Source organism: Pleurodeles waltl, chromosome 11, assembly GCF_031143425.1.
Source record: "Pleurodeles waltl isolate 20211129_DDA chromosome 11, aPleWal1.hap1.20221129, whole genome shotgun sequence".
Taxonomy (NCBI): domain Eukaryota; kingdom Metazoa; phylum Chordata; class Amphibia; order Caudata; family Salamandridae; genus Pleurodeles; species Pleurodeles waltl.
The window spans coordinates 965,942,654-965,952,478 of record NC_090450.1 but is presented as its reverse complement, the minus strand read 5'-3'; the positions used below and the strand labels follow the sequence as shown (position 1 = coordinate 965,952,478).

The 9,825-nt window shown below is 34.3% G+C and overlaps 1 long non-coding RNA gene across 1 annotated transcript; it reads right to left on the bottom strand.

The window, feature by feature from the left end:
• Positions 1-1,195: 1,195 nt before the first annotated feature.
• On the bottom strand, positions 1,196-7,839 carry LOC138266423 (uncharacterized). The gene is made up of 2 exons (XR_011199513.1): positions 7,406-7,839; positions 1,196-1,860 (listed from the first exon to the last, which is right to left on the bottom strand). It is a non-coding gene; the product is annotated as an uncharacterized lncRNA (long non-coding RNA).
• Between the last annotated feature and the right edge of the window lie 1,986 nt (positions 7,840-9,825).

Genomic DNA, 9,825 nt, shown 5'->3' with positions numbered 1-9,825 from the left:
TCTTACTCTACACTTCTCTTCTGCTCTGCTCTACTCAAGAGATCCCCTTTTTTTAATATCTATTTTAACACGTTAAGCTTTTCTAAGTGACCGCACACTATTCTAATCAATTCAGTCTCCAGAATGACCTTATTTATATAGTTGAGGATTTTCATTGTCGCCTCTTCATCGGTCCCAATCTTCTATTTCATCATTGTGTTTTTTATATTTCTTTGTGTAAGATCATATTCATAAAGTGCAGTAATCACCTTAATAAAAAACACCTTGATTTTAGAAAAGCAATAGATGTAACTTGTGGTAGATCATCATCGGTATACTGGTTAAAATATTGCAAAGATTGTAATGAATTTCTGAATGTTACGTATTGCGAGGTGTATCTCTCTGAATAGATAGCACCTTCCAGGTATTGCCCCTAAGTCAAATAACAAACATGTTCCATTATAAGCCTCATTATTCTTAGAAGAGTTAGCAAGTTTTGATATGTATATCGTGAGATATTTGAAACATGAAATTGTAATCTGTTTCACATACTTTTAGTCAAAACATGTGACAGTCACTGAGCTGTTAGGTATGATCGATAATTTAAGATATGGCACTTTTGAAAGTCACCAAGCTGTGCAATAATTTTATTGGATCTATCATGAATTTTCAATATTATCTACAACTGACCTTTGACATTCTATCGTCTGTTGTCAAAATCTTTGTACTATTCATTAATCAATCTATTCATGCAAGCAAATAAATATCCAACAGAAACACATCTGTTTCGCAATGAGTCTCACACCAAAAGATGCTTTGACAAAGAAAACTTTAACATTTAGTCTGTCATTAGATCTAGATATCTACCTAAGGGAGTTCAATTTTGATTACAACTATCTGTTTAACCATGTGCTGTGCATACTAAAATAAAAGGGAGTGATTTCCAGATGCAATACCAATAAATTAGAGTGGGTGAAGGAGCCGATTGGATTTGAATGATATCTTATCTACGCTGTGTCAGATAAGTGGGGTCTTATTTTCTGGTCTGAAGAAGGGAGACATTAGAGTTAACTAATAGCTGCACTTTTTAATCTACCTGAGTTGCTCAGCATTGTCAAGGGAAAACCAGGGACACTTAAACAGCATAGACTCTCTGATATTAATGCACATTCAAACAAATTAACTACAAAATAGAAAGAAATACATTTTCAAAATATTATGTGATGAAAAACACAAATTTTATTGACAATACAAAAGAAACTAAAGGAGCCACAGAATGGATCAGCTGTTTCTCATTAATGGTTCATATGGGCTTAAATGGTTGAATTACTTCCTGAAAAGGAGATATTACAAGTTAAATGTTGAATATGATTGATGAAAGATTACAGTGGAGACTATTTTGTAATGACTCACGTTGACACCAGCATTTAATGTGCTTCTTCTCATGGAAGTTGTAGGTTATTTACCGTAAAAATGCTGCAGGTCAAAAAACTATACATCACCAAAGCGTTAGAAGGAGCTGACTCAACTTTCACTGGCAATTAGCTGGTGCTCAACATTAAACACATTCTGATTTCTTGACAGATTTTGCAAAGCTCTTTCCCTGGTGGGTGACCTGACAGGTAACTTCCTTGTTTGTGCTCCAGTCCGTGGTGGGCAGAGAAAGGTAACTGCTGGCCATGAACAGATTATTTTCACTCTGTTTAGTAGCTCTGCTTTTCTCTACTCCATTGGTAATTGTTTGCCCACCAACTGTCCAGGTCACATCCACAGAGGCCGGGTAGAAGTCCTGGTAAAGGCACACCACAGTGGACTTGTCTTTTTCTACCTCCTCCTGAGAGGGTGGGAAGATGCTCAGAGTAGGACCCTTTGTCTCACCGGCTGCAAGAAAAGTAGGAAAATTGTCAGAAATTGGGATAAATATAAGTATTTAGTTTTGGCATGTCTTGGTTAGCTGTCTTTGTCAAGCGCAATTGCAAAGGAAACATTGTCCACCAGTGAATATTTTTGAAATGTTCCATCAGGATGTATGTCTGTAACATCTACTAAATGGTTTTTAGACCAAACAATATCATGGCATCATCTGACCTATGTAATAAAGCATGAAAAACATAGTTTTTTGGCAAAAGAATTATCTGAAGTGAAAACTTCACTTCAGCAGTCGTTTGAGATGATTGTCTTCTGATGTAAGTTATGGGTTTGAATAAAGACTTTCATAGTGTCTCAGAACAGTTATGTGTTTTATGCATGTGAGGATCTGAATTTCATAAAAGAAATTCAGAGAGAAAATGCTCTAGAAGTAGAAACATAATCAGGTTGTATGAAAACTGTCTGTCATTATCCCTAAGACTAATTAGCAGTAGCAGTACAATCGGTGCTGCTGGGGACACAGAGTGACAATCCAAATAATGTATCTGAAATAAATGTTAAAAAGATATGTATGCATCCCAAGTCCAAATGAAACACAGGTTTAGTTGCACTTTAGGAATGATATAGGAGGGCTAATCTCCAGCACCAGCCTATATTTCCCTAAATTCAATTGCTTTTCTACAACATGGTAATTTGCTGCAATTTGTTCAGGCAATCATTTTTAGAAATACAAAATGTATTTCTTTTTTGTGGGAAAGAAAAGGATTATTGAACAGCTAAATAAAAAGTGAGCAAACTCTTCTAGAGAACATTAAAAGCAATCCGGCAGCTGAGCGACCTCTGATCTAATAAGATGTATTATTAAAAGCTGATTAGAAGATTGCATTTGACACAAGGTGTTGGTACAAAAAAACTGATTTAAGGTTTATTCTGAAACACAGAACTTTACAACTTCAAAACGGGTTTGAACTTTGGCAGCTCCATTTTGTACCTACACACACATTTTTTGTCAAAGTGCTATGCTTAGTGCAAAGCTATCTCGCTACAGTAGCACATTTAGAAATTTAGTATTGCAGGTGTTCATGGGAGCTGACTGACCTAAAAACTGAGCAATCAGATGAAGTTTCCTTTCTGACATAGCACATACTGGGAAGCAACTCACATTTTATATTCATAATGTGCAATATTTAACAATATTAACAAACATGAAAATGGGTTGTTTTCTAGGATTATGCTAGAATATTGCAGTTCCAGCAACAATATCAATAATAAGAGTTGTTATTCAGTGTTAACTATTTCACAAGCCTTAGAAGATAAAATATGGAGTCAATGAAGACTTTCAAAAGTTTAGAGCTGAACTCTCATAGAGAGAACTTTGAAGTCAATGCAATGCTATATTGCAATATTTTAAATGATCAATATATTATCTTTACTTTCTACCATTATCAGATATCTATAACTTTTCCAACTGTTAGATGGGCTCAAAACACGGTCCAAATGGTAGCTCTTTCATTTGTATTATAAACTCAATAAATACAAAGAACTTGGTAGGGTTTATATCAAATCATAGTTGTTGGGATAGTTTATTCAATTTACTGAATAGTCCATTAAATACTACATGTATTTGAAATGTCCCGAGTTAAACTGGTTTTCCTTTTCTATCTCTTTTGTAAAGTGGAATAACTCAGGATAAATGCTGTTAAAAATAGAAAATGCATCCAAGAAATTAAAAAATATATGTTTTAGAATACAAAAAGCAATATCGTCTCAGTAGATATTGAATACAGGAAAACACATTAAACATTCTCAAAAGATATGTATTTTTGAAATGTGTTTGAATAGACATAGCTGCAAACAACCAGTTGTCTTAGTGTTAATGATGTTGCACTTTAGATTGAGGTTGACTAATAACAATATGGGGCACTAAATCACTTCATCTTAGCTTATTACAAAAAGGATGATAAAAGATAAACAACATATATTCAGTAGAAATCCAGTCAGAGGAAATGGGCAGCATAAACATGAAAAAGATCCCCAGGTATATTTATTTTGCTTTGTCAGCATTTATCCTATGTTTAAATGCTCTAAAATTAGACAGGGATTGGAGGCAGAACGAAAAGAACTATCCCACTAAAGACACCATCATTTGGTTGATTGTTGAACCCAGAAAACCAACCAAGGGATAACTAGTGACCTATTGCCTAATTAGTCATTGGATCACAGATTGTTCCCAATAAAGTACATAGAATGTTATTTCCTGAGCACATTAAGTAAACATGGAATTATAAAAAATATCATGAGAATTACTTATTTCCATCCTAATGACAAGTTTGGCAAAAGTCAAGATTTGCGCAGAGAAATGCATAAAATGAATATCATGAGATGTATTTGAAAACTCTCACCTGAGGAAATTTTTATCATTTACTTTTTGAAAGGGAAAAGAACGATGAATATTGCTTGTAAAAAATTAAACATGCAGGCATTGCTGCAAACAACACTGATTCTACATGCTATGTCTTATAACTAGAAAATAATTCTATAACTATACATTATTTCCGCACCTAGCTAATACTGAACACCATAGTATTAGTAATACTGGATGCTGCATTACCCGATCATTTCTCTAGACAACACATAATGAGATCCAACATATTTTGCGGATATCTTAATACTAGCAGATGGTAAAAAAGAAAAATAAGGAAACCAATACTATTTTACAAAATATTAACTTGCAGTCAAAGTAGATGATATTAATTCTGTCACTTACTTAGGACATTCAGCTGGGTTCCTCCACCGAAGATAAACACACTGTGCCACAAGACTGTGCACAAACCCAGCCAAATGCAGGGTAGCATTTGGAGTTAGATTTAGGATTGATGGCTGTATGCTTCTCAATAAACTTATGATACAGAACTCCAAAAACAGTCTTTTGGCTTCCAATACCTGAAGCTGTTTTATTCCCTACTCTAGTTCTTCCTAAGAACAGTGTTCTTTCTAGAATATAGTGTAACATTTCTTAAGCGTTTCTACAACATAAGGATGATATTAAATGTTTTCTAGACGTAGGACAATCTCCAAACAGTCAAATGCTCTTTCTGTCGTTTAGACTTGGCACTGGTAGTCCAATTTTTGAATTATTTGAGAAAAGAATGACTAACATATTTGCAAATGAATGCTTTTAGGTAGAGTGAAATCAATAGGATATGAACATTTTGGCACCTTTAACTAGACTGATGGAACACAAAATATTCTAAATTTAAGAAACTGTGTTCAAGGTGTGAGTTCAATCTCTCACAAAACCAAAAGGAAATCAATTTTGCAGCAACATAATAAAGCTCAAAGTACGTCCCTAGAAACTGCTGTGTATTAATAGTATTTAAAGATATTTTTTAAATGCTGATGCCAATTTGTAGGCTAACAGTACTTTCTACCTAACAGAATCAAAATATCATTCTAGATTGCTAATAGTAAAACAGACAGAGATTTCTGACAATAAATATCCTAGAAGAATACAAGAATATAAAAATGCAAATTATGACAATTAGTAGCAACCAGTCAAAATTACATATCAAAATGCTATGAGTGTGGATACAATATTAGAAATATGAATTGTTACATTCATAAGCAAGATCTGTTCACATTCAAGTAATGAAAATAGAAAAATATAGGGGAAAATGTATGTTAGACTAAAGCAGTTCTTCAAAATATTGTACAGTGATGATTCTGTTACTTACTTAGGACGTTCAGCTGGGTTCCTCCACCAAAGATATACCCACAGTGCTACAGTGCTGATCACAAACCAGCAATTCACAGGGTAGTAGCTACAGTACAGTGTATTTTAGATTTAACTTCATGTACAGTTAATGAATTGTTACAGATGCAGTGAGGCACTGCAAAGACTATCTGCATCAACAGGTGCAGCAAAATAAAGGATGGGTGGAACATCATCTGGTGATATAGAGTAGAAGGCACAAAGAGGAAATATAAGCAGTATATGCAGTAGTTAAAATAGATGGGAATTGACAGAGCTCCATTGTCTCCATTAACAAATACTATATTGCGTAGGTACATTCAAGCTCGAAAACAATTGTTCTCACCATCTTTAAAATTTTATAGGATGCAGATAAAAATCCAGCATCTGTCATCATCATCGTCCCCTCACAAAAATACAACTGCTGTTGCTATCGAACCCTTGATACTTTATTGAGGTATCTGCGTTCTTGAGACATTCTATAGAGCTCTTTTAGAGCATTGCATAATTTTGGAAAGCTATTTACACTGCAATATGATTTGCAGTCATAGTAACACAGATTTCTTTTTTTTACAGGTTGACCAAATAATCCTTAAATGTCTTGACCTAATACATTGTATTTTTTTCCCAATTATATTTCAAATGATCTAACAGATTGACCACAGCCATAAACGTTTTCTGTATTTCTCCTGTTCCTGATCAGACAACTTTTATTTCTTCAGAATCCTGCTATTTTTTGTAAGATCGGAATCCCATACATTTTCCATAGAGTTTCTAAAATTGTAAATAACGTGTTTGGAAGGAATATAAACAGCAAGAATAGTTTCCAGACCTAAGGCAATGCACACCTAACTTATGGTTGCAACATTTCATAATCTAAGCCCATTGTAACTTGATCTGAAGGAAATGTGAAATAAAGCCTCTGGATGCACAAAAAGATATTGGTTCTTGGTTGTTGTTTCTAGACAACATGACATAAGAGTGGGACTCAAAAGTCTGTAAAAGACTGCAAAGTTTGATATTCAGTACAGATTTCAACTGAGACTGAGGGTAGTGTGAACTAAAGCCCCTGGATGAACAAAAAAATCACTTTATTCATTAATACAAGAACTCCTTTTCACGATATAATGAGATAAATAAGTTCTAGTTACATAGAAATATGTTTCACTGAATTATTGTACACTGCAAACCATTTGCTGATATGTCTTTTACCTACTCTCCCTTCATTCTCTTTCTGCCATTGCAATTGCAAAATCCACATTGTGTATAACACTTTGTTGCTTTGCAGCTCAGTTCATGAAATGAAAATCACTTACATAAAATATGAATGTCTTTTTTTCTTTAACGGGTTTTCTTCTAAACTTTCACTCCATCAATTATAGACTATTTCCTCACAATGGACTTATTTTCCCACATAATTATACTTTTTCATTATATTCAGCAATGCAGAAGGTCCTTGATATAGACACTTTGACATTATCCTACTTTTGGAATCTGTTGAGAAAATATATTTCCTAGGAAATGCATATTTGTTAAAATAGTCTATAGTTTTAAACATAATATATGCCTGATCCTTAAAAATTTACTTTTATGGGCATTATTTTCACTCTACCTAGCAATAGTCGGTGCAATTAAATCTAACTAAATGAACTTTTTTTATACCAAGAGTAGATGGATATATATATATGTACATGCCAATCAGGGAAAGAATTATATATAGATTCAGAGACAAATAATGCAAAACTGAAGAAGGTTGTAAAGAAACATCCTTGAAAAGTAAAGTAGATAATGAATGGTGCTACTTACAAAGGACATTTAGCTGGGTGCCTCCACCGAAGATCCACCACTGTGATGTATAGCTGTACAAAAACTGTCTCCGCATGATGTGACACAACAGGAGATCAGCAGACAATTATCAATGTGATATTATGGCAAATCCTTCTTGACTGATAATTGAGGGCCTCATGACTCTATCATAGAAGAAACGCTTGTACCCATAAAGTGGTGCATCAGTTGGGTGAACTGTCAGGTAGAAATCTGCTTATCTCTGTCATGTTCTTAACAAAATGTCCATGGACAGAATTTATAACCATTGTTAGCACAAAAGGATGGGACATTTTGTTATGCCTTCAGTGGGTAAAAGGTTGGAATATGGATTTTGTGATGGTCTACTAACTTTTAGAAGGCAAGGATTTAAACATGTGTCCTCTTTGTTTTGACTTACCTTGCTAACCATCCACAATTTATTAGCAAGATCAACAAATCATAGCCCCCAAATTACTTATTGTGTTCATAATCTTAAATATTATCATATGCTCATCCAATATACTTGGACTACATTGTTCATAGGCTTGGCAGATGAATTGAGGAAAGACAATCGGCTCAATGTACTGCCTTTAGGTTCAGCAAATGTAACAATGAGCCTGAGGGTCACTTTGTAAACCAAAGTCCCAGATGCCTGCTGGATTTTCTTATTCCTAAAAGTCCATATCTAGTAGTGGTGCTCTTCTTGAATTAAACACCTATGGGCGATTGTCAAATAGTCACAGTTGAAGGAATAGCAGAATTAATTTCCTGGACTTAGAAAGGAAACACACTTTTCTGATCATGATATTTTAACAGATAGTTACATCTAATAAATATCTAGAGGGCAAATTTATCCTAAATACTATTTTCATTGAGCTGTGTTGTAAAATGCGTAGGCAAGGGCAGCAATGATATCCAAAGTGAGCAGTGTGTATCTGATCCCTGACAAACTGCTAAGATGATGAGCCCTTTCTGAATGTCACTAGTGTTGAATGCCTTCTTTAAGAATCCTTTATTGTAGATATTCATATGTTCCATGTTTGATCCACCAATTGACTTTGTAATTTTTTATGGTGTGAAAAATGTATTAATTTAGTATAAATGTATAGAATATTGAAAGGTTTACTGTACCTTGCATGTACTTCCTATCTATTCCCAAAGGCAAGAGTTGCACAGGTAAGACAGGCTACATCCTGTGTATCATTACTTTACTTTTCTTACCTACATACCATCCTAAACTCAGTGTGTCATGTCTGGTTCATGTGGGCTGCAACTTCATATCTAGTGCTCTTATGAAACAATATGGGCTGCCTCCTAAATACAACCAAAATAAAAATACTTATATTTCTACCAATTATTAGTGCTTCTGTCATGTTACTGGCCCCATTTAAAGTTGTGTACTATTGAAATATTATCACATATGTGCTGGAAGTAGTCGCACTAAAGCAAAATCCACTAATGGAATTCACTTGTGGATTGTTTTCCATGGGCTTCTTCTTGCTTTATAAACTGTAAGATTTAGCACATGTACCCACTGCAAATCGAGGCTAATATTTCACTGATGGCTTGTAGTCCTGGAAAACCGAAAGCAGAGAAAAAGATAGACACACTCTTTACAATTGCCTAAAAATCTGTAATCATAGTTTGAGCAATTAAATGACGGTTATATTTTGATGGTTATTTGTCTCAATCTCATTTGGTGAAGATTCAAGTGTGTTACTCTTGGTTCCCTACTTAGACCATAATACATTTTCTGCAGATTATCTACTCCCTGTGGTATATTGTGTTATTCTCCACACCATGTACTCAAGGAAACAGACTCATTCACCAACACCTATTTTTCTTTCACACAACCTCTTGCTCCCATATCATACAACCTCTCAAACCCAATTTCCTCATCTACCTTATTCCCTTGTTTTTTACAGTCTTCTCTTTCTCATTTTCCTTCATTCCTCAGTTACACTTTATTACTTGCTTTTCAGTTTAGCTATGCTGCAAAATCTTATCAGAGCTTACATTCACCTCAGGGTTCTTAAGCCCATTTTTCTCTTCCTCTTTCTATTCCACTCCTCACCTCTGTTTACATTTACTATTCTCCTCTGCCATATCTTTTCATTCTTACTCTACACTTCTCTTCTGCTCTGCTCTACTCAAGAGATCCCCTTTTTTTAATATCTATTTTAACACGTTAAGCTTTTCTAAGTGACCGCACACTATTCTAATCAATTCAGTCTCCAGAATGACCTTATTTATATAGTTGAGGATTTTCATTGTCGCCTCTTCATCGGTCCCAATCTTCTATTTCATCATTGTGTTTTTTATATTTCTTTGTGTAAGATCATATTCATAAAGTGCAGTAATCACCTTAATAAAAAAACACCTTGATTTTAGAAAAGCAATAGATGTAACTTGTGGTAGAT